This window comes from Equus przewalskii, chromosome 26 (assembly GCF_037783145.1).
Source record: "Equus przewalskii isolate Varuska chromosome 26, EquPr2, whole genome shotgun sequence".
Taxonomy (NCBI): Eukaryota; Metazoa; Chordata; class Mammalia; order Perissodactyla; family Equidae; genus Equus; species Equus przewalskii.
The window spans coordinates 5,728,080-5,751,729 of NC_091856.1; the positions used below are offsets into that span (position 1 = coordinate 5,728,080).

General features: G+C 48.0%; 1 long non-coding RNA gene across 1 annotated transcript; it reads right to left on the minus strand.

The window, feature by feature from the left end:
- Positions 1 to 7,423: 7,423 nt before the first annotated feature.
- Positions 7,424 to 14,098, minus strand: LOC139079672 (uncharacterized). The gene is made up of 5 exons (XR_011533469.1): positions 13,930 to 14,098; positions 11,828 to 11,981; positions 9,607 to 11,425; positions 9,318 to 9,388; positions 7,424 to 8,915 (listed from the first exon to the last, which is right to left on the minus strand). It is a non-coding gene; the product is annotated as an uncharacterized lncRNA (long non-coding RNA).
- Positions 14,099 to 23,650: the final 9,552 nt, after the last annotated feature.

The window sequence follows — 23,650 nt, forward strand, 5'->3', positions numbered from 1 at the left end:
GCTTTCTTCTGTCTGACTTTTTCCCCCTAGTTCCTTTGTCCTCCACCGCTGATGTGGAAGTGGCCCTGGGGCGGGTTTGCTGACCCTGTCACCGCTACTTGTATAGCCCGCAGGAGATGATCAGAGAACAGGAAGATTTTCCCATCATGCTCATCTGCTCCTGCCTGTTGTCTCCCACTTGGTGGGGGCAGCCTGGGGAGGGCAGAAGAACCCAGAGTGGGAGACAGGATGAACTCTGACAGTCTCAGTGCATGATTTTGGACAAGTCTGCCTTTTTCTCTCGGGGAGGTTGGGATAAAATAAGCCTAATATCAGCTGCCAGTTACTAACATCACTATATGTCCTATTTACCTTTCCCCATAACCTGCAAGGTAGGTATTTTTATCTCCACTTGACAAATGAACAACAAAAAAAGTTGAGGCTCAGGAAGTCACTTGTTCCAGGTCACACGGCTGGGTAGTGTGGGGCTGGTTTCAGACCCAGGGTCAGTCTCGCTGCAATGCCCAGAATCTTTTCAAGGAACCACTGCGTGAAGCTGCCTATCTGCTCCCTGCCAGCTCCTCGTGTGTGACTCTCTGGCTCTTGGCTTGACCCTCCAGGAGAAACAGAATCACCAGGCAAGGGGCATGCTGGGATACTTCCTCCCATTCAGCTGGCCGGGCCCAGAAACTTGGCAAGTGAGTCCACCCTGAGAGTCCCTGAGGTAGGAAGGAAATTGAGGAGAAAAAAAAGCAGGCAGCCAGAAGCTCCACTTAGGGGCTTCCTAAATGGAAGAGCAGAGAGAATCTTTCTAATGAGTCGTGGAATGAAGACCGTTATAGGGCGGAAAGCCCCAGAGGTGGATTGTTGAGAGCCAGCCCACCCACTGAGTGACTGGGGGAGGGGCTGCCTGGCATGGACCGGAACTGAGGGAAGGGGTTCCCCCTTCTCTGGTCCTGAGGTCGTGAAGTGAAGCTGCTGTCCATTTTAGTCAGAGCCTACCACGGCTCTGGTCACAGAAGGGGCAGGTAGAGGGGGTGGTTCAGGGAGAGACCCCTTTGCTCCCTGCAGGCGGGGTGTTGAGGTTCACGCCCAGGCTTCTCAGTCCTCTTTGTGCAGCGGAGGAGGCCATAACCAACCGGCTCTCCCAGAAGGGGCCCTGAGTCAGCCACAGCCCGTTCAGACTAAGAGTGACAGTGAAACCTTGGGCCTGGCATTCAAGACCTTTCACTGAACATCGGCTTTCCTGTCACTTGCCAAGGTCACCAGCCTGATGTCCTCATGGTTACTTAAGTGAGCCACCCAGGCCCCTCTGCCAGGCTGTCGTCCATGTCCTGCCCCATCTTGGGAAAGCCTTAACCACTCTAGGTCCACCCGCGCCCTCTTGCCAACAGCCAATGCTGACTCTGCTTCCTCTGGGATATCCCCCGTTCCCCTGAACCTGCCTACTTTTTTGTCATGCTTCCTCCTCTGAACATCTGGTGTGTTTAACACCTGGATCTTGTCACACAGTTGGAACATGATGCCGGAAAGGTCTCCAGGCCTCCATTGCACCCCTCTTTGGAAGTCCTGAATGTACCTTAAGGCTGTAACAATGACTAATGGTGTCAGGGAACATTAATAAGTGAGGGAAGATATTCCACATGTGGTTAATCCTTACAGTGTTAGAGGTCTTTAGGTACTTGCTCTGAGTCCATATTGAAGACCCTCAAGTTCTGAAGCCTGAAGCAGCCAAGATCCCCCATCCAGAAGCAGAACAAGGAGGACAGGAGCAGCTGTCCCATATCAGCTCATATCAAGGGGCCAGGCCCCACGAGGAGGTGGACTTTGAAAGGCACAAAGGAGCAAAGGGACTGAGAAGGTATGGGAGGTGGGGGAGACAGAGCATGAAGGCAGAGGTCCAGGGGATGCTCTCTGCCAACCTGGACGTGGCCGCATGGTGATGCCTAAAGAAGAACCAAGAAAACAAGGAGAATGGATCACAAGAGCCACCCTGAGAATCCCCGCACACTCTGGACTCTATATGGCTTGAACTATGTTGCTTAGACCTGTAGGAAGTGCAAGTAGGAGACAATATGGAATTCAGGGAAGTGTCAGCAATCCAGAGCAGCTAAGTACCAGTCAATAAGGGAAACACAAGTTAAATTCATAAGCTAAAAAAAAAAAAAAAAAAAAGAATATATTGAAACTCATGAAACTAGGAAGGGCAAGGAATGCAAGAGACTCAAGCTGCATGGTCGCTTAGTCTGTTCTCTCTCCCTCTCTCTCTCTCTGTCTTGCTTCTGCTTTTGTCTGTATATGACTTGCTTGCCTCCAACCAAGGAGTTATTTGCAGACAACTCCAGGCTTCCATCGCTCCGCCACCCCAGAGAGTGGCCACAGAGGAAATAGAAGACTTCCGCTGCCCTTTGGGATTATATTAATTCTGAAAGGGATTCTAATTGGTCCCACTTGTGTGCCCATGGCTGTGATCGGCAGCCCTACCTGAGATGAGATATATGGAAGGAACAATTACTCCACCCAAATGTGAGGGGGTTTGCAATGACCAGAAAATGGGAGCTCAGGAGGTTAAGAACACCAGAAAAATAGAATCTGCCACACACAGCAGCAGGGAAGGGCTGAGTGTGGGGGATGTAGTGGTGGATGATAGACAGAGGAGAGATCACACCAGCCTTGAATTCTAGGATAAGGCTTTTGGACTTTATCCTGCAACTGGTGGGCCGCCTTAGGAAGGTTTTAGAAGGTGAGAGATGTAATCAGGGCCATGTTTGAGAAAGAGCAAGCAGATCTTTTGTTTTTTGATTCATCCACTCAGAAATATTTCTTGAATAATGACTTCGTACGCAAGACTATGTTTGGATTTGGAGATACAGAGGTAAATGATGTTCCCACTTTTCGAATCCACCAAGTCCATTCTAATGCCACGGACTGTTTCAAATCTCATGTATATCTTCTCCCCCAACTCCTCGGAGACCTTACCAGTTGGGGCAAGTATATGTGAGTAATCCCTGCCTACTTAGCAGCTGAAGTACCTTTCTGTGTAACTCCTTGAGCTCCTGGGTCACCAAGACACCACTGAGACTCCTCAAATCTCTTTGATTGGCCCTGACTGATCTCCCCCTTTGCCTTCCACCTTGACTCCCAACTTACAGGGAAGTCAAGTGTAGACAGCTCTTTGTCTGGGTTTGAATTTTGGCTCTGCCACGTACTAGCCGTGTAATCCTAGGCAAGTTACTGAAAATCTCCAGGTTACCAAAAATTGTCCCCTACATTGAACCCTTCCCTGCAGCTCAGTTTCTTTATCTGTAAAATAGATAGTAATGGAAACTGTTCTCCACTGAGCTGATTTGTTGGAAGCCTTAGGAATGGGGTTCTGACCCTGAGTAAGCATCCAGAAAGTGCTCACTATCCTTGGCCTGCACAGTCGTCTCTTGGGAGGAGCTGGGGGTCCTTTCTCCACCCTTGCCGGATGGTGTCTTCCAGTCTGCCTGGTTTCTCTGCCTGTCTCCAAGCCGGGGCTCTGGCTCAGTCTGTACACACTGGTGCAGCTGAACCTATTGTTGGTGAATATCCACTGTCCCAAGACCCTGGCTGCCCTGCCCCTCTGCTCATCCTCCTCGTAATCCAACAGCTAAGATGTTATCATCTGGCTCCATAGGGGCTCCAGGATTCAGCTCTGGCACTGGGGCTGGATTCCTTCTGATTGACAGGAGCACATGCCACAATGACTGTGAAATAGTCTGATTGTCCCCCTGCCTAAGCCTGCCCTGCACCCTGAGTTCCAAGCAGGCTCTGAAGTGCCCTGTTATCTGGTATGTTCCTAGAGGAGACTGCCCACCCTACCTCTCCTTCCGGACTCGCTCCTTTTCCTCTGGTCCTTCTCTCAGTGAATGGCACCACCAGCCAACCAGAAGCCTAGGAGTCGTTTATTTATTCATTCATTCAACAAATATTGATTGAGCGCTTCCTTGGTAATAGTAACAACAGCAACAATAAAAACAAATAATAAAATAAATAAAGGAAGTGCTAGGAAGTTCAGCAAAGTCTGGATATTTCCATCATGGTCACTTCTACTCTTGTAAATGTCAAAATACTTAAAAAATATCTCAGCACGCTCTTGCTTGGCTGCATATGCTGGTCTTCCTTTGAGACAAAGGGGAGCTGGCTCCTCTCTGACCTTCTGTGGGCCTGCTGCTCACACCTCCGTGCTGATCCCCTGGCCTCCAGCTTCTCCCTTCCAGTTCCCTCTCCACACCAGAAGGAAGAACTTTCTAAAAAGCCTGCCACACTCTGTCAATGTTTTGATTTGGGTTCCCCTTAGATGAGGATTCATTTGCAAGTAGTTTATGTGGGACGTGATCCCAGGACAAACCAGGAGGGGTAGTGAGGTGGGGAAGGGAGACAGAGAAGGGCGGGCAGGCTTTAAAGGGGGCATCTGGCCACCACTGATGTCGGTGAGCAGATCACACTCTCTTCTCGGGAACTCTGGGAGCCGGTACGGAGCGAGCACCTCAGAGTTTCCCATCCAGGAGCCTGGGGAGCCGTGATATTTATACACCAACTCCCACCAGTCGCTGAAAGGCAGGAGTGCATTAAATTCTGGTACTTCTGACCCGCCATGCCCAGGCAGAGGGGGCTCAGGCTGCCAGGAAAAGCTCTCAGGCCAAGAGGTGTAGACTCTAGCAATGGGAAGTTGGAGGTCTATGGGCCGGTGCTGTAGAACCCACATATCTGACTCAATCTAATGGGAAGTCACGAAGGCTTCATTTCAAGTTAACAATCTGAGCTTACAATAACTTCCCAAATCTTACTGAAATTATGAAAACAATAAAAATAAGGGGGAAAAAAGCCCTGAAACACTACTGTTAAAAGGAAGAACATCAACTAGACAGAAACCTCAAGAACTTTCTGGAAGATGTGAACCCAGTATGACTGGATATCTGACAACCACAGCAAAAGCAGGGCCTGCCTGTGCGTCTGTCCTGATGCTGATGCCCACGTGACTGCCAGCAGGGGCTGGAGGCAAAGATGGGCTGGGAGCAGCAAGGAGAGCTCCTAGTGACCTGTGCATCTGCTGCCAGCGCTCAGAAGAGCTCTCAATCCCTTTCAATATAGGCTGTCGTATTTATAAATATCAGTGAATAACAACAAGCACCAGTTAGTCATCTGAAGAGATTAAGCAGCCTCAAAACGAGAACCAGCAGACCGATCAGAGCCAATTAAAAAGAAATATTACAGAAAGCAGGAGCTAACTTTTTTGGGGGTTGTTTTTTTTTTTGAGGAAGATTAGCCCTCAGCTAACTACTGCCAGTCCTCCTCTTTTTGCTGAGGAAGCCTGGCTCTGAGCTAACATCCGTGCCCATCTTCCTCTAGTTTATACGTGGGACACCTACCACAGCATGGCTGCCAAGCAGTGCCATGTCCGCACCCGGGATCTGAACCAGCGAACCCCGGGCTGCCGAGAAGCGGAACGTGCAAACTTAACCGCTGCGCCACGGGGCCGGCCCCAGCAGGAGCTAACTTTTAAAAAGTTCGCATTGATGCGGGGTTGGTGAGCCGAGGAGTCGAAAGAAAGATTTCCTGGACTCTCAAGATCTGGCAGTAGTGCTCTTTTATTTAGAGAATAGTGTGGAATAGCATGGGGACAGGGCCCATGGGCAGGCAGAGCCGCTGCTGCTGCCCCGAGTTGAGGGTTAGGGCTAATTTTATAAGGCATGGGTATGTGAGTCATCTCTTTACAAGACAAAGGAAAGAACATGAAAAAAAGTTACAATGGTATCAGTGCAGGTGGGGTCTGGTCGTTGGGTGATCCCATGACTTTTAGACAAGAATGAAATCGGATTAAGTAAAGGTTAGAAAGGTTAGAAGCCACCACCCTAAATCAGTTACATGAGATTGCCAGACAGCAATCAACTTAAGTTCTTGCCTTCCCCATTAAGAGTTTCTAGGGACAAGGTCATCTTCTTCTTCCTGGTACAGAGAGGGAGGCACCTTTTACAGATAGAGATTTACCTTACAAACGTAAATGTGTCCCAAGAAGGGCAAGTTCCATTCCCCAGAGCCTCCTTCCCTGTCCCAGTTTATCGAAAGCAATCAGCCCAAAACAATCCCGATGCCAAAGAGACACATCCTGGGGTGGCCAATTTCAGGTCCCTACAAGGTCATCCCCCCTTCCTTCACAAATGCAAATGTCTTTCAAAGAGCAAGCAAATTCCAGTCCTCGGAGCCTGCTTCTCATCTGCAGTTTTTTAAAATTACCCAGCCTAAAATCCTCATCAGCATTTGTATCTCAGTGAATTGTTAGAGGAGAAGAAAAGCATGAAATGGAGAACAAGAAACAGTTCTTGAAAATAAAATACATGATCGTATGTGCCCAAAAATAAAACAGAAATGCATATATACTATGGAAAACTGACTGAGTGTGTTATCAGATAAACTCACAAGAATTAATACAATCCTCTCAGAACAAAGACAAAAAGATAAATTCATGAGATAAAAAATAAGAGAGAGGTGGGGCCAGCCGGGTGATATAGCAGTTAAGTTTGCACGTTCTGCTTCAGAGGCCTGGGGTTCATCTGTTCACATCCCCGGTGTGGACCTAAGCACCACCTGACAGGCCAGGCTGTAGTGGGGTTCCCACATATGAGGTAGAGGAAGATGGGCACGGATATCAGCTCAGGGCCAGTCTTCCTCGGCAAAAAAAGAGGAGGATTGGCAGCAGATGTTAGCTCAGGGCTAATCTTCAAAAAAAAAAAAAAAGAGAGAGAGAGAGATGGATATAATGTTCCAATATTCATATAACAGGAGTCTTAGAATAAGTAAGAAGGATGGGTAGAAGTGAAGTGTCAATTAACAAAATAACGAAAGAAAATTTCCTGAGCTGAAAAATGTTTTATCTATGGATTGAAGTGGTTCACTGAGTCCTGGGCAGAATTGCTGCAAAAATTCCACCCAAGGACATAGCTGGTAAAATTTCTGAATTTCAAGGATAATGTAAAAATCCTATAAACTTTCCTACAGAAAGAGATTCAGACTGGCGTTGGAGTTCTCATTTGCAATGTTAAAAATTAGAAGACAATGGGGCAATATGTAAATAATCCTGTAGATTGAGAATTATGATATTAAAATTTTGCGGTAGGCAAACTGAGAACAAAAGAGAGATACTTTCAGGAATGTCAAGTATCGAAAGTACTCTTTCTGAGAAACAATCTTTGCGGAACAATTATGACCAAAGGAAAATTCACGGAGAATTAAGATCTCAGAAAGCAAAAACCATTGTAATACCTTAGCAATCTAATGAGAAACAAAGTCAGGACAATTTATAGTCATGGCTAATCGATGTTGCCCAATGTGAAATACGCATACCACATATAAATTGAGGTGATTTTTCTAATAGTTGTGTGCTTATTTTCATATGTGTTAGAAAAACATAGGTAGCACCAGATCCATAATTCCACATTTATTTTCATTCAATATGAAGCTTAAGTGGATATTTAAGTTTGAAAAAGTGTTTTGGTTTAAAGAAAAATATTAAGTAACGAATAGTACAGATAGTAAATTGTTAGATACTAGGCAAATGAATGAGTTTTGGGAAATGTTTGACTAAATGTTGATAAAGTGGTTGTAAAGTACATTCCTGACTTTACCAACTTGTGATGATAAAGTGCGTTCGTGTTTCTTTTTAAGCCTCAATTACAGCTCTGATCTGCTAGGTGTGAAATTAGCAGAAAGTCCAATGCTTTTCTTCGTCAAATATTTTTCAATAATTCTACCTTCAAATATTCCAGGGTTGCTTACATTTGCCCAGAAATCAGTCCTACTCAGCATTGCTCTGTGGACACCTGCTGGGGGAGGGGACCTTAGGGATGTCCCTGCAGCCAGATTCACTTGCCAGGTGTTGGTCGGCGCTCCATTGGCTGTTAGTGGAGAGCTGGTGCTGCTGAGAGCTGTGCTGAAGGCATGGCGATCCTGAAGAGAGGGGCTCTGACAGGATCACCCTGTTCTGGTAGTCCTGTCACCCACACCGCCCCAGCTTTCGCTGACACAGGTCTCAGTCGGTCCAAGCAGGGGTGCTTTCTCAGAGCTCGAGGAAGGGCGCTGCTTCTCATAGTGTCCTCGGTGGTTATGGGGCCTGCAGCAGAACCGCCTGGTCTCCGGTGTCCCAGCTGTTAGATGGTATAGCGTTTCCTTTTCATCTACGCTGCAGCTTTCTTCAAGGCATCCCACATGCAGGAGGGAGGCTAACTTAGAAGTTCCACCATTAGTCCTGCTTCTGTCCACATCAAACATTTCCCAGACTGTAGTGTCCCCCAAAGCAGAGCCTGAGACAAGACTTGGTACAGGTGATCCCAGGAAGCAGGAGTGAAGGGACAGGGGGAGTGAGACAGAGAAGGGGAGAGTTCATCTATGGATGCATTGTTGAGGTCACTACTGTCAGCGGTGGGAGTTCAATTCCACCAGGACCTCTGAGAAGCGTGCAGAATATCTCCCGAAAGTCTCCACCTGTTGGACTGGAGGCTGGAGCATTTGTCCATCAGCCACCGTTCTGTGTTGGTTGAGGGTTGCCTATAGGGTATTAACTCCTCTGCATTTCTGAGCTGGGCTTGCAAGCCAGCCCAGAAAGCTTCCGGGCATTGGGAGAAGGTCTGAGCGTGGAATGGAGAAAGACAGGTGGCATGTGTCTGCAGGTGGAATACCAGCAGCAAAAGCAGAGTGGAACTGCCTACCACAGCCGTGGCTGAAGCCAGAGATGGGCTAGAGGGCTGCTAAAGGTGCAGACGCAGAGGCAGCTCCTACACCCCCACTCAGCAGTCCAGGCTCACCCCTCCTTAGAGGCAGGTCCAAGTCAGGGCCCACCCTCCGCACGGTTCTGTGCTGCTTTTCGGCTTCGGTCATGGCAGCAACAGTAAATGTGACATCTTAGTATCTTTGATCCTCTATCAGAAGGAGAAAAAATTAATGAAGATAAAAAGTTAAAATGAATTAATCAAAGTTTACAAAACATGGTAAAACTGATAAATAAAACAAAGAGCTGGGTATTTGAAAACAAGCAAAACTAAGCAGACCTCTAGCAAGTCTGGCAAGCTGACCTCCAGCAAAAGAAAGAAAAACACATAGGTACAAAATTATAATGCGAAAGGCCATAAACCACCGACACAGGAGTCGTTTTAAAAATGAAAAGATTCTGTATACAATTTACTAGTGTGAATTTTTAAATATATGTATAGTAGATGATGTTCTGTGGAAATGTAGTGATCTAAACAGACGCCAAAATAAACAGAAAATCTGAAGAGTCTAACCACAAATGAAATTTAAAAGATTATAAAAAATCTGCTCACCTCCACAAATTCTGCATTCTTAGCTATTTTTATGGGTGGGATAGGAGCAATTCCTCAAAAAAAGGAGGATGCTACAGAAGGAAAAAATGGTAAATTGGCAAGTGAAAATAAAACCTGCCCATTACATTCCCCCTTGTGGGTATTAGACGCTGTCTCTCTCTGTGTCTCTCTCTCTCTTGTATCTCTTTTCCTCTCTCTCTCTCCCATGTATACAATTCCAAGAATGCTTTAACTTACATACAATAAAAACGCTCTCACCCCCTCAAGATTTGACAACCAAGAGACGTACAACTATCACATCCCGCTGCTGCTGGTGGAGCGTCTCAGGATGGCGCACACTCCATTTCACCAGGTCCTGATGCTGGCCGGTCAGTTATTAATTATTGAGCACATAGGGATACAGCAAGAGTTACTGGCCTCAAGGATCTTATCTTCCAGTGGGAGGGGAGGGAGATAATACACATGGACACAAATAAATAGATAAGATGAATTCAGGTACTGAAAACGGCTTTAAAAAACACAAAATAAGGTAATGGGATGCCACTGGGGTGAGGGATGCTGAGATACCCTTCTGAAGAGATGACATTTGAGTTGGGGTGTTTGTAACTAGTCTATTGAGATGTCTTGATGAAGATATTAATATAAAACTATTTGATTTCTTACAAATGCTATCCCCGACCCTGCGATATTTATAGCAGCGTCCTTTACAGCATAGACCCTTATAAACCTGTGGGGAAATAGATGAGTTAAGGTCCGCTCAAAAGACAAAAAGCACTTTAAGTATTTGAAACAGAGGGAATTTGATGCAGATGATAAGTTACACAAGTGATGGAAAAGCTGAGAAGCTGAACAGGGCACAGTAAGACTATCCAGATATTATCAACAGAGGGGCAAATGGAGGAAGACGGGTTCCCTCAGCCCGGAGGCGAGGCTCAAACAGCAAAAGCTGGACCGCGCTGAGCCTGGAGGCAGAAGAGAAGAAGAGCCGGCAGCCAGCAACTGCACTGGAGGCAGAGAGGATGGAAGGAAAATGCCTGACTCCTCCCTTCCTCCTGCTTGCCAGTCCCTCACCTACCAAAGGAACCAGAAGCCAGGTACTCGGGCCTGTGGGCCTGGGCAGCACAGCCTGCGGGGATCTGGCCCCACCCCACTGCAGGGCAGAGTCGGCAGTGGGAAATGCTCCCTGGGGGCAGACAGGCCGGGCCAGACACAGGAAGACTCCCCTTCCTGGTTCTTAAAGGTCCAGCCTACTTTTAGACTTCAATCTCAAATGATTAAAATCTCTTCTCCCTTTTCCCCTGCCCTCACATGGAGCGGTCTTGAACTGGAATCCTGACTGCTAGCAATGAAGCTGGGGAAGGAGCGCGATCAGGTTCTGAGCTATCCCTCCCTCCCTTCTTCAAGGCCCCGCTCCATAGGGAACCTCTTAGTCTCCAGTTCACACACCCACGCGCAGTAGGTCAGTCGCTGAGCCATCCCTGCGTGGAGACGGAGAAAGGTTTATTTGAATTCACCGAAACAAGAAGGCGGGAGGAGAGGTTCTCTTAAATCTGCCTTAACCAGAGAAGAAAGCAGGGCGTTTTACAGAGCCAAGGGGCTTGGCAGGAGGAGTTTTGGAGAAACGAAGGGTAAGTCCGTATTTCTTTCACTGTAGAGAAGCTCCTGGGCAATCTGACTTCTGGGCGTCAACAGCCACTGGGGGGCTGATCATCCTGTCATCACAACATCCCTGAAGGCGTTCTCTCTTCAGCAAAACAGGCTCACAGGTCCTCATGACCCCTGAGTCACCCCTCAGCTCAAACAAGAAAATAGCAAATTGTGAAAGGCAATCATGTTCATACTGAATATCTACAGTAACCCTCAGAAACCCGACTTCAGTCCCCACTGTCTTCATCCACATTTCTATGGTAACCCTCGGGTATCTGGCTTCAAAGCTCACTGGTGTGTTTGGGCTGGGCAGAAGGAGAGGAAACTGGACGAGAGCATCTTTACCCACCTGGCCACAGCTGCCGTCCTTTCTAGGCCCGCTGTTACTGTGTTTTGGGCTCACAGTGACTGACTCCCCCTCTGAGGCAGATATTCAAATGCTGGTGAGTCCTCTGGAGGACCTGTGGGCCCAAGCCCAGCTACCGTCCACGATGTCCACTTAGCCCGAATGGAAATTCTTCCCTTCTTGTCAGGGCAACAGTAGGAGTGCAGGGAGCTCTCCCTTTGCCCCATTCCCATCCTGAAACAGTGCCCATTCTCCTCCACCTTCCTTCGGTAAGTGCAAGGGCACATTAGAAAATAATAGCCAACCAGGGAACAGCAGGCCAGTCTCCCCTTCCCTCAGGGCCCCCTCTCTGGGCAGAACCCCCAGAGTGTCCCAGTATTTGGCTTAGGGGGAGGTCACCTCTCACCACAAACACTGCCCTCCCCGCAGGACAGATGATTCTGCCTCCGTCTCCCCTTTTTCTCCTTCCCAGTCATCTCGTACAGATTAGGAAGGAGCGATGGGAACAGCAGGTCACCTTTTGGTGAGCCCGGGTAGGCAGCGTGTGCCATGGTGGGCAGCTCGCTTCAGCAGGTGGTGTGCTTCTTGGCTTAGAGCCTCTTTGTCCTCGCCTCTGGGCTTTAGCTGGAATTCCCGGACAACAGGAACAGTCCCATCGCACATCCTGTTACCTGGGAAGGGTGGAAAGGAGGCAGGCTTGTAAAGACCTGGGGGCAGTGTCCCAACAAGGAGGAACCGAAAACGGAAAGGCCTCGCTCGAGATGCAAACTTGGTTGGCGTGGCTAAGGGGAGGAAAGAGGCTGGTAGGAGCTGGAGCGAGAGCAAAGGGGAGAGAAGACAGAGAGAAGGCAGCTGCAGGCCACCTGGCTCTTGAGGACTAAGGTAGGGGGTTTGGAGTTTATGTCTAGTTGCTCTGAGAAGCTACTGGATGATTTTAAGCAGGAGAGGGGTATGAACTAGTTTTTTTCTTTTTCTTTTTTTTTGAGGCGGAAAATTATATAATTGGACTTATTACGACATTTTCCACTGTTGGAAAACATGAAACCAGCATTGACTCTATATCCACAAAAAGAGTCTCAAATACTCACCTCCTGTGGCTAGCATCCTTTTATTATTGAGATAGGTACAACTATCTAGATTTTTGCTCTCAAAAGATCTATCAAGTTTAAAAGGATGTGAACTGATTTTTGATTTGGAAGGACCACTGTGACCTCTGTGTGCTGAATGGACTGTGGGGGCGGCATTGGAGGCGAATGGACCGGTTAATGAACTGTGGCAGCGATGTTGCTGAGAGGTGACGGTGTCCCGAGCTGCGGCTGGAGCAGTGGAGATGGTGAGAAGTGGGCAGCTTTGGGGGAATTTAGGAGGAACCGTGCTAAAAGGTCCCGGGAATGAGAGTGTGATTCCTGGGCTTTGGGGCTGGCCAGTTGCCCAGATGGCGGTACTATTCCCGGTATGGAATGACTCTGTAAGGGCGAGATTTCTTTCTAATTACTTGTTTTCTTCGTTCTCCCATCCCCAGGGTCTAGAAGAGTATCTGCCACTTAGTAGGTGCTCAATAAATGTGTTGCATAAATGGAAAAATAGTACTTTGCTCAGGTTATAGTTGAGAAGCCTGCTCGTCACACTCGTGCTCTCACCACCTGTAATTAAATGATACCTTTAACCACTCCATGTATGTTTGCAAAATTTTACTTAAAAAAGAGAGAGAGGAAGCAAATTCCAGCGAGTCGTCATCTGCCAAATCCCTATGTCCCATCCTTCCGGACAAGGACAGCAAAGACTCACTGCTCTGGCAGAGGAGCAGATTCTTTCTGTCCTCGGATTGGTCCTATTTCTTGGGGGACTCGAGAAAATTCCACCGAGCAGCCGCAACCTGGACCCCATAGTGGAGGGATTCCTGCACTTCCCCACAGGTCTTAGGAAGGTCCATTTTCTGGGGACTCAGCTTCCTGGCCTGAGCTGGCTTGAAGCTCCGAGGGTTGGGGAAGCCCGCACAGGCCCTGGGCTGTTTCCAGTCAATGTTGCTTCAGGATGAGATGCTCCCTCTTTACTCCAGCTCCCCCAGGGTATACCCCTTCCCAATCACAGAGTTCTGCTTTCACAATTCTTTAAGGAAAAAGATCATCAAACTCTCGGCACCCTTGGAATCTTGCTGTGCGGGGAGGGAGCCTCTCCTTTCTCTGCCTGTGGTTCCCTGCTGCTGTCAAACAGCCCAGCTTCCTTGGAGCATCCTTTTTGGTAGTTCATAGCCAACCCATAACATCCTGACATCTTTTGACCCAGACCTCTTGTAATGGCTGGCGAAGATTTGCCCGGCTGCTTGCCAGCACGTGGGCTGGAATGCTAGCTTCTCCCCTCAGAAAAGAGGAATCCTCGTGGCTTCTCATCACCTTGCCTGAGCCAGTTCCACATTTTAGGGTCTCTTACCTTATTGCTTACAAGTCCCCGTTTGCAGGTACCAATTTCTTGATTATTCAGGCTTCTTTGGCTATGGGACAGAAATCCATGTAAACCTAGCTTAACTAAAAAAGGAGAGTTATCGGCTCTTGTAACAAGGGTGGGCCTGGCATTGGGACCACTGCATCCAGATAAATGAATAATGCTGTCAAGTCTCACCTTCCTACTCCCATCCCTTTGCCTCCGTCATTCGTCTTGACTTTTCTCTGTGCTCAGGCCTCATTTTCTCTTACTGGGGATGACTTCATCCTTGCGAGGACAGGCACAGGAGGCATGGCCACCAGAAGCTCCTGGCTTATATTATTCAGCTCAGCTGTGCCCAGGCAATGAGAAGGCTTCTCTCCCCTCCCCTGCTTTCCTGTGTAGAAGTCCCAGCTGATTGGCCCAGCTTTGATCAGTCCCCTCATTCAGGCTCCAGGCTGGGGGTGGGGCTCTATGACGGCTCAGGCTTAGGTTGCATCATCCTCTTGTGGCCAGGGCTCAGGAATCTGTGGTTGGCAGCCCCACTGGAATCAACCCCAGGGCCTTTAGGGGGAGGAACAGATCTCTCAGGGAAGGTGGTGAGACGGCTGTCCCTGTAGAGAAAGGTGGAAAGAGGGACTGATCAGGCAAACACGACAGATCCCTCTTACGGAAAGTCAGATTTGATGCCAGGAACCAAAGTAAGAGTGTGCATTCAAGGCTGTTTTTGTTTTGTTTCTATCTTAAACAAGAAATGAACTTTGTTGGCAGGAATCGTAATGAGGAAGTGAGCACAACGTCTTGCTCTGTGGAGAAGTGAACTGAGGGGGAAGTCGTGAGAGTTAGCTGTTAGCCGCCAGGCCTGCAGGAGGCTCCCGGCGATGAGAACCATGTCAGGTGATGACTCAGTGCCGTGTATCTCGCCTTCCTCAGCTCTGCCCTGTCCAATTCTCCAAAGCCAAATAAATAGGAAGCGTGGCAGACGGGCTTCTTTTTAGCAGCAGTACACTTGGGTTTGTTTTTACGGGCATGAGTCCACTGGAAAGCAATAATTTTTGTCTTGCCTCTTTGCTGCATCAGAGCAATGGAGCAATTTTAAAGAGAGATTGCAAAGAAACGATTTCATAGCTTACAAAATGGAATCACATAGTGACTGCCAAGTTGGCTGTGCTAATAAGTCATGACTGGTTCTTTTTTTTAAAATAAAAATTGTACATATTTAAGGTGTACGTGTTTGGTATACGCATACATAGTGAAATGATTACTAAAATCAAGCTAGTTAACATACCCATCTCTCTACATAGTAATCATCTTTGAGTGAGTGTATGTGTCTGCATGTGTGTGGTGAGAGCACCCGAAATCTACTCTCTTAGCAAATTTCCAGTATACAATACAGTATTATTGACTATAGTCACTAAGTTGTACTTTAGATCCTCAGAACTTGTTCTTGCTACATAACTGCAACTTTGTACCCCTTGACCAACATCTCTCCATTTCTCCCACCTCCCTGCCCCTGGTCATCACCGTTCTACTCTCTGCTTCTATGAATTCCACATATGGGTGAGATCATGCAGTATTTTTTTTTCTTTCTTGCGTCTGGCTTATTTCACTCAGCATAATGTCCTCCAGTTTCATCCATGTTGTCGCAAATGGTAGGATCTCCCTTTTTAAGACTGAATAATATTCCATTGTATATGTGTGTGTATATATATATATATATATATATATATATATCTCATAATTTCTTTATCCACTCATCCATTGACAGACACTTAGACTGTTTCCATATCTTGGCTACTGTGAATGGTGCTGCAATGAACACAGGAGTGCAGACATACCTTCGAGGTACAGATTTCATTTCCTTTGGATAATACCCATAAGAGGGATTGCTGGATCATATGATAGTTTTATTTTTAATTTTTTGAGGAACCACCATACTGTTTCCATAATGACTATACCAATTTGCATTCCTACCAACAGTGCACAAGACTTCCCTTTTCTTTATGTCCTCTCTAATGCTAGCTTATCTTTTGTCTTTTTGGTAATAGCGATTCTAACAGGAGCGAGATGATATCTCATTGTGGTTTCGAGTTGCATTTCCCTGATGATTAGTGATGTTGAGCATCTTTTCATGTATCTGTTGGCCATTTGTATGTCTTTTTTGGAAAAGTGTCTACTCAGTTCCTTTGCCCACTTCTAAAATTGGTGTTTTCCCTCGTTTTTGCTATTGAGCTGTATGAATTTCTTATATATTGTGGATATTAACCCCTTATCAGATATATGGTTTGCAAATATTTTCTCCTATTTCAAAGCTTTGTCCTGTTCGTTTTCATTTTGTTGATTGTTTCCTTTGCTGTGCAGAAGCTTTCTAGTTTGATCTAATCCCACTTGTTTATTTTTACTCTTGTTTCCTGAGCTTCTGGTTTCCTATCTAAAAAAATCATTGCCAAGACCAATGTGTCTGATCGTATAGTTTCTATTAAAATCTTAGCGTGGCAGAATCAGAAAGGATCTTAGAGATCACAACCAACCTTCTCATACTACAGAGAAGGAAAGTGAGGGCCAGAGAAGGGAAAGGAGTGGTTTAAAGGACCAATGAGTCTAATACAGGTCTTCTGAATTGTTGTGCAAAGATCTTCCCATTAAGTCACTCAGGGATGCTTAACAAAGTAAACAGTGGAGTGTGCTACAAATTTGTTTCTAAATGTCCTTGAAAGCAGTTGATGGGAAATTTCACTGCTGCTGCAAGTGAAATTGCTAAATGAATTCGACTCTTGAATGCCAAAAATATCTCTGCAAAGATGTGACTTCGTCCTGGTTTAAACACAGGACACTTGAATTCAGCCGTCAAGGACGTGTCCTCACCTCCCACTGGCCTTTTCTATCTCTGAATTCCTGTTGTCTGAGGTGGTCTTCCTGAATCGAATGCTGGACTATGTTTTGTGTCTCTGGTCACTCTGGGTTTCCCCATCTTGACTCTTGGTCTGCTCTGCTCAAGACTGGCCCCCATCGACCTACCCTTCACTTTCAAAGCGTGGCTGTGTGGGCCGGTTGCTCCTCCAGACCCACTTGGCTCTGTGCCCTGCAAGAGGGTCCCTCTGGAATACAGCAATGGATTCCCTTGCCCTTTGGCTCCCAGTTAGATTAGGCCACTGGCTGGAGCTGAGAGGGAGGGAGGAGAGTGAGGGCGGGGTCCTTATTGCCAGGCTCCCTGTCTATAGCATCTCCGAGGTCTGGCTGCATCTGTCCCTTGGAAAGCTCAGCTCCTGTCAAGCGGCTCCCTTCACAGGACTCTCTCCAGGCACCAGTAGCTCCTCCTCCACTCGCCTACTCAGGCCTGGGCGGTAACAGCACCTGCCGCTCCTAGTGCCTCCACAAGCCTTTGGGGTTCTGCATTCTCTCTTGTGGTTTCTCCATACCCTGCCATCCTTTTGAAAATAATCCTTTTACTAAACTCTCCTCGAATTACCCCATTTGAGTGGGTCCCCTGTCCAGCTGGAACTCTGGCTGGTGAACCACCTGACTCCAACTTGAGGCCTCAGTCTCCCCCATCTCTGAGACACGTTCTATCCCAAAGGAATCTTCAGAGCCTCGGTTCAGGAGTCAGTTTGTCTGCAGGGTCCTTGACCCTGGACTCCTAAGTCTTAATGACGAACTCTCACCTTATCAAGCCTGAGATCAAGCCTCTGAGACCTTACGGTGGAACTCCTCACGTGGAGATGGCAAGGACCAGAAATCGGGACCTTGAACAAGCAGCCTGCAGAGCAGTGCGGGCTGTCTGGACTGGCGTCGGGTGTCTCCTATAACAGAGGGCGGGAACAGGGTCTGGAGTCCTGAACGAGAGCTTACTCTGGCAGCATCGGAAGCCCTAGAGTGTTCCTGTGCTTTCTCAGGCTGACGAGGGCTGGGGAAAGGGACCTGCGTCCACGATCAGGCCTGGGTACTGGGGAGGAGCAGCCCTGCCAGGCCCAGTGTGATGACACAGCGGGCTCTGCTGCCTGGACTGAGAAAGCCCCCGGGAAGGGGAAGCAAGTACCCTCCTCTCAGCATCAGCCCTCTGGACAGACCTCAGTCCAGAGGCCTGGTGCCCTTAGTCTGGCCATCCCATGGGTCTCGTCAGCTCCGAGACCACATGCTATTCCGGAGTAGCTGGTGTCGTCTTTATTTCTACCCCTCATTGTGCTAGACACAAAATATGTTAGATTGAGAATAACTTACAGTCACTTCCAACCTGCTTCCTCAGACTGCCACTTGAGAACAAAACCGCGTGGGACAGCAGTTTCACAGAAGAAATAGACAGTTGCAAGATGCCCAAAGTGATAATATTATCTCACATTTGTTGCAGTGTTTCACAGTTTCTCAGACATTTTCTCATGCATTACATATCAATTGATTCTCACAATAAACCTCTTATATATGTGTATATGTATGTCATCTATTATCTATCATGTCTATCTATCAATCTATCATCTATAAAATGTATCTGAAGAGCCTGAGGCTTCAAGAGATAAAATGACCTACCCAAGGTCATATAACCAGCCAGATGAATTGCTTCCTTGTATTTCTGATGATCTCATTGTGTAATATATTAGTTGTGATTATGTCTGTCTTCCACATGAATCTGTGAGCTCATGAGGCATAGAGTCCATGACGTACTATTTTGGGTCATACATACCAATAGGTGTAGGTATGTGTATATGTGGGCCTACATTGCTTCTTTAATGCTTCATAAATAATAAAGCAACCAGCTATGTATCCACCACTTAGATTAGGAAACAAAATGTTGCCATAACTGGTAAAGGCCCCTCCGTGTCCCTTCCTTGTATCTTTCTTTCTCTCAATCCCTAATCACTATTCTAAATGTTGTCTTTATTATATGAATGCATTCTTAAAAGTATATGATTTGCTTATGTATGTCATTAACTTTACATAAATGGGTACTTGGCCTATTTATCTTCATTCTCCGGCAACATGCTCCACTTATACAGACACTGCCCCGCACACAGTAGGTGCTTCGGCCAGCCTGGCCCTACCACGACCAAAAAGCATCTGTCTGCTCACTGTGCTCTCTAAGAGGTTGAAGAAGTCTGGTCAGAGATTGGAGTTGGGTTCTAGGTAACAAAAGTCACAGAACAAAACATCTCAGGGCCCCCAGCTGGCCTGCGTGCACAGACTGCCGCTCCAGTGGAGTCCTTTGTAGCCACAAAGCTAATGCATTCAGGGGGCAGGTCCTGGCGGACTGCCTTACCACCTGAAGCTGCAGTCCCACTTTGGAGCTCAAAAATCTCTTCTTTCTAAGTCACAAGTGGCAAGCAGCACCTCTATGTGCTTAATGACCTTGTTCTCTCCATTAACCCAACTTCCACTTCCTCACACACTTCCCTCTTAAATTCCTGGAGAATTTATGACACATTTTTACAACCATTTAAACAATGCAGCAGTTTATGCAAACCTTAAGGGTGGCACTTTTTAAACTGTGGGCTGTGACCCGTTAGTGAGTTGTGAAGTCAATCGAGTGAGTTCAGACCAAGATTTAAAAATACTGAAATAGAGCTGGGCATTACCTGGTCAAGAAGCAAAGATTACAAGATATCAGCATGTGTTCCGAGTAGCAAAAGGTAAATATTATTTTGTCAAAGTTTTGTTCCAGTTGTGTGTGTGTGTGTGTGTGTGTATGTGTGTCGTGGGTCACAATGTAAAATGTATTTCTTACTGTGGATTATGTTCAAAAGAATGTTTGCAAGCCACTGCTCGAGAGGGGCTCTGCGGGGACACTGGTTGCTTATTCACCCGCTGTCTATTCTCTCTCCCCACAGTGGGACAGCCTCGTGGTTTGGTTGGGCTCTAGGAATGTCCGTGACTGACCTAAACCATTGCCATAAACCCAACCAGTTGCCACCATGATTGGTTGAGGGATGGGCAGCAATCTTAGGCCTAGACCAATTAGGACATGTTGCTCCCTGGCCACAGGGGATGACATATGACCCAATTAATCTAGAGATCTCTCTCTTGGAGAATCCAAACCTTTGATGGACCTGGAAATGTTACAAATAAATGCTTTGGAGATGCCCAATCAAGTTTGAAACATAGAAAGGCTGTTCACTGTGCACCCCACCCCCAGCCCAGTCCAGAACTTGCTGGGGAGGGAGGAGAGACCAAAAAACAAACAAATAAGACACGGGGTAATTTCCAAGTTACATCATCAGTAACCTACTTATAAAAGTCATGGTTTTGCTGCCTTAAAGGGAGCTTTGTAGGCAGCCACAGCTCCCTCTCCAGCTCTGGGTTCTTCCCTGGAGTAGTTTACATATTGGGAGAACCTGGGCACTTAGGAGGCCGAATTCCTGGGGAAACAGGAATTTGGGAGCCATCAGCCTGTCCATGCCAGAGGAGGCCAGGGGAGCATGTGAGGCCGGCCAGGAAGAGTGTAAACGGAGTCCAAGTGAGGAGACCTGGGAGAGATCCCGGGGAGAAACAACTTTTGGGGATGGACAGAGGAAAGAGTGGTAAGAGAGAAGGCCGCCACCATCGCACATGTCCTGTTGCTTTGTGGTGGACACAAACAGGAACGCTTGTCCCGCTGGCCCTCTCTGGCAGCTTGCCAACACCTGGGCCAGCCTCCCAGGACTTTTGTGATGGGGATCTGGGTAGCAGGAGAAATGGAAGGAGAAGGCTAACTGGACATATGTTAGAATGGAAAGAAGGAGAAGGATCGGGTGACACAGGCCACATTTGAGGGATTTAAATGTAATCCTTCTGGCACCATTAACGTATTTCTTTTCAATAAAAACTTATGTAACTATTTTAGGAAGTCAAAACGTTGTTTCTTTTGATGGAACCTCATGATGAGGGGGCTAGGAGGTGGTCCAGCTGTATTGGGGTTACAACACCACAATGGGCAATTAATTGCATGAAGTCGTCTCCCTCACTAAACTGTGAGCTCCTAGAGGAAAAGAGAGCTGGAGGAGAGGAGGTGACCTGCCCATGCTGGAGGGAGGAAGGGAGAACAGTTGTGTAGAAAGATCTCAGGCTGTAGTCTTGCCCCTCCAAGGGCACCTGCTCTCCCCAGTCAACCCTGCCCGTGAGGGCTCAGAAAAAGAAAGCAGAGCATCTAGGGAGACTGACTCACACTGGTTGTGTTGGACTTGGGAGGAAGGAACACACCTCAGAATAATATGGAGTCGTGCATAAGTGAACTCTCACACAGAGTGTGGAGCAGAACCTTCCAGAAGCTGAGCTGCACAGTTTCTATAAGCTTGGTGGACTTATGGGATTTTCCTCTTTCATTTCTCTTAGCTTCATAGATAAATTCCTTTGGAAGACTCTGAATGGTCTCAACTATCTGACTGGAAATGAAACAGGAGTTTGGGGCACATTTCTGAGCCTGCAGGAGGAGTAGAGACTATCCTCCGGGGGGCTGGGTGTGACGATTCAGGGGGCAGAGCTGACGACGCTGGCAAGGTCTGCCCCTAACTGAGCAGTACTCTCTCAGGGCTCAGGCTCTCTGAAATCTCTCCTGAAAATGTGTCCTCACCTTTGCTTTTGACTCGCGTGAGGTGCTTCCCAGGACCTGGCTCCTGCAGCCTTGTGCCTCATCAGCTCAGCCCAGCGCAGCTCAGCCCAGCGCAGCTGTGGAGCCATGAAGACAGTAGGACTCTTCAAGAAACAGCCCTGCCTGCTCTTTTTCTCAGAACTCAGAAGATGGCTGGGGCCCTGGGCCTCTCTGCTCTTTCCTGGAAACGCCATGTGACCTCGTTCTGATGGGCTCATGCGTGGGAAACGGCACTTGCCCCGGGTGTGATTGGCCCATGGAACCTCCCTTCCAGCTCCTGTTGGGACCAGCAAGTTTGGTCCAGCTGACTGTTGGTGTTGGCTGGGGATAGGGAGCCTCAACCCTCTTGGAAGTCAAAGTCCAGGGAGCATGTGGAGGTGTCAAAAACACAAGGGATCAGGAGCACCTCTATGCCGGGTGAAGGGGGATCGGTTTTGAGCTCGAGTCCTGAGATGTAGGATGCTGAGCGGCTGAGGCCTGGGGGTCTGTTGGTGGGAAGAGGGTGATGATCTTTCCTTTGGGAGCACTCACTGTTCCCCTCAGGGATGAGGGCAGAGGCCTGCGATCAACAGCTGTTGGTCTTCGTCTGCGCAGCATCCCTTCTGGTTACAGGAACCTGGTGATACTTCCTTTCAGAAATGACTCCTCCCCAGCCATGGCTGCCGCATAGGTTGGAGGGGTTGCCAAATGCCGTGCCCTGCCCGTCCTGATCTCCACCACAGGAGTGGGCGGATGGCTGAGAGCTGGCCAGCCACAGTGCCCCAGGACCCTGGGTCAGGGACTGAGACAGTAGACATTCTCCACATAGGTGGTACTGCACCCCAATCCCCGGCCTTGGAAAGGGGGGCACGCCTTTTGTTGTTGTCGTCACAGTGCTCGAGGAGCCCTTCTGGCATTTAGTGGCCAGGGGCGCAACATCAGCAACACCCTGGACAGTGCCCATAACAAAGACCTGTCCTCCTCAAAGCCCAGTAGCTTCTCTGCTGAGAAACCCTGACCCGGAGGACCCTCGTGGGGCCAGTAGAAATCTGTCCCTGGGTCTTTGTTTGAGAACGTCTGGCACGAGAAGGTCTTGGCTGTCCCTCCACCCTCTGATACGTGGGAGAAGATGTCTGAAGGAGAGAACGAGGCCTGCACAGAGAGACGGCTGAGATGGCAATGGAGAGAGAGACGCAAGAGAGCTAACGATGTCATTTGTCCTTGCCCTTTCTGTTATGACAGCCAACTTCTTTTTTATTTTTTTCACTTAAGCTCTTTTGAGTCGGGTTTCTTTCTCCTGTAATCCGAAGAATCCTAACCACCCTGAGGCTTCAGGAGGCAATGTTCCCCCTCCCTGGCCACTGATACAGGGATGCAGATTTTAGAAATCAGCTTTAACTCTCTCCTGTTCTTCCCAAAAATCGCTTTATACTTTCTACAAATAAGGAAACAGGTCCAGAGAAGGGTCACACAGAAAATTAGTGACAGAGATAAGACTAGAAGACAAGCCTCCTGCCTCAGAGCTCGGAACGAATGGCCTACTCCTGTGTCATGAAGTCAAATGTAAGCGCCTCTCACGGGAGGGCGTGTGTGATGTCCTGAGTCTGCCATTTGGCGCTCCGGCCGTGCTGAGATACACAAAGGGGAGGTTCAGGTCCTCTGGGGACCCGCAAGCTGGTTGGGGCCACCATGGCTTCCCAGAACCTGTCGGTTTGGCTTAAAAAGTGGGATATTCAGAAGAACTGGGAACACAGGGCACCCAAACTAAAGGGAGGAGGATTTGGAGTCTGCTCAGGCTCGTCCTCCCCACCTCTTCCAGTTTGGGTAACGTAACGGCTGTCTAGGATCTCCCATGTCCTCCGCAAAAGACCATCAGGACACAGTTGGCATCTCTCTCTGGCCCTGAGAATTTTAGAGCCTCCTTGTGGCCCGGACACCATAATTAGATGAAGACGGGGTCCTTTGCCTTTCCCCTGTAGGTAGGAAGGACTCACACAAGGCTGGTGCTGGTCTGACTTGAGCGGGTGGACGCTGTACTGGGGGCGGTGAGGAATCCGCTTGCCTCTGTATCCTTGATGGGAGACCTGATCCTCTGGAACGCCCACCATCCACCCTGCCCCCTCCCTTCCCGTTCTCCACCTCCCCGCCCCTGATACAGACAAGCTTCAAAGTCACTGGCAGTCTTTTCTCACAGTAAAGTACGGTTTTAATTGTTAACAGGTATCGAAGGGAATTCAAACAAAAGCTATTGGCAGGACGGCACACGAGAGATTCAACTTCTGGTGTTATCTCCACTTCTCCAACTGTGCGAACATGCTCACAGGCTGTCTCTCCTCTTCCCTCTCTCAAGCTGATTTCTCCAAATGCTTAGGTTACTTTAGAAAAATT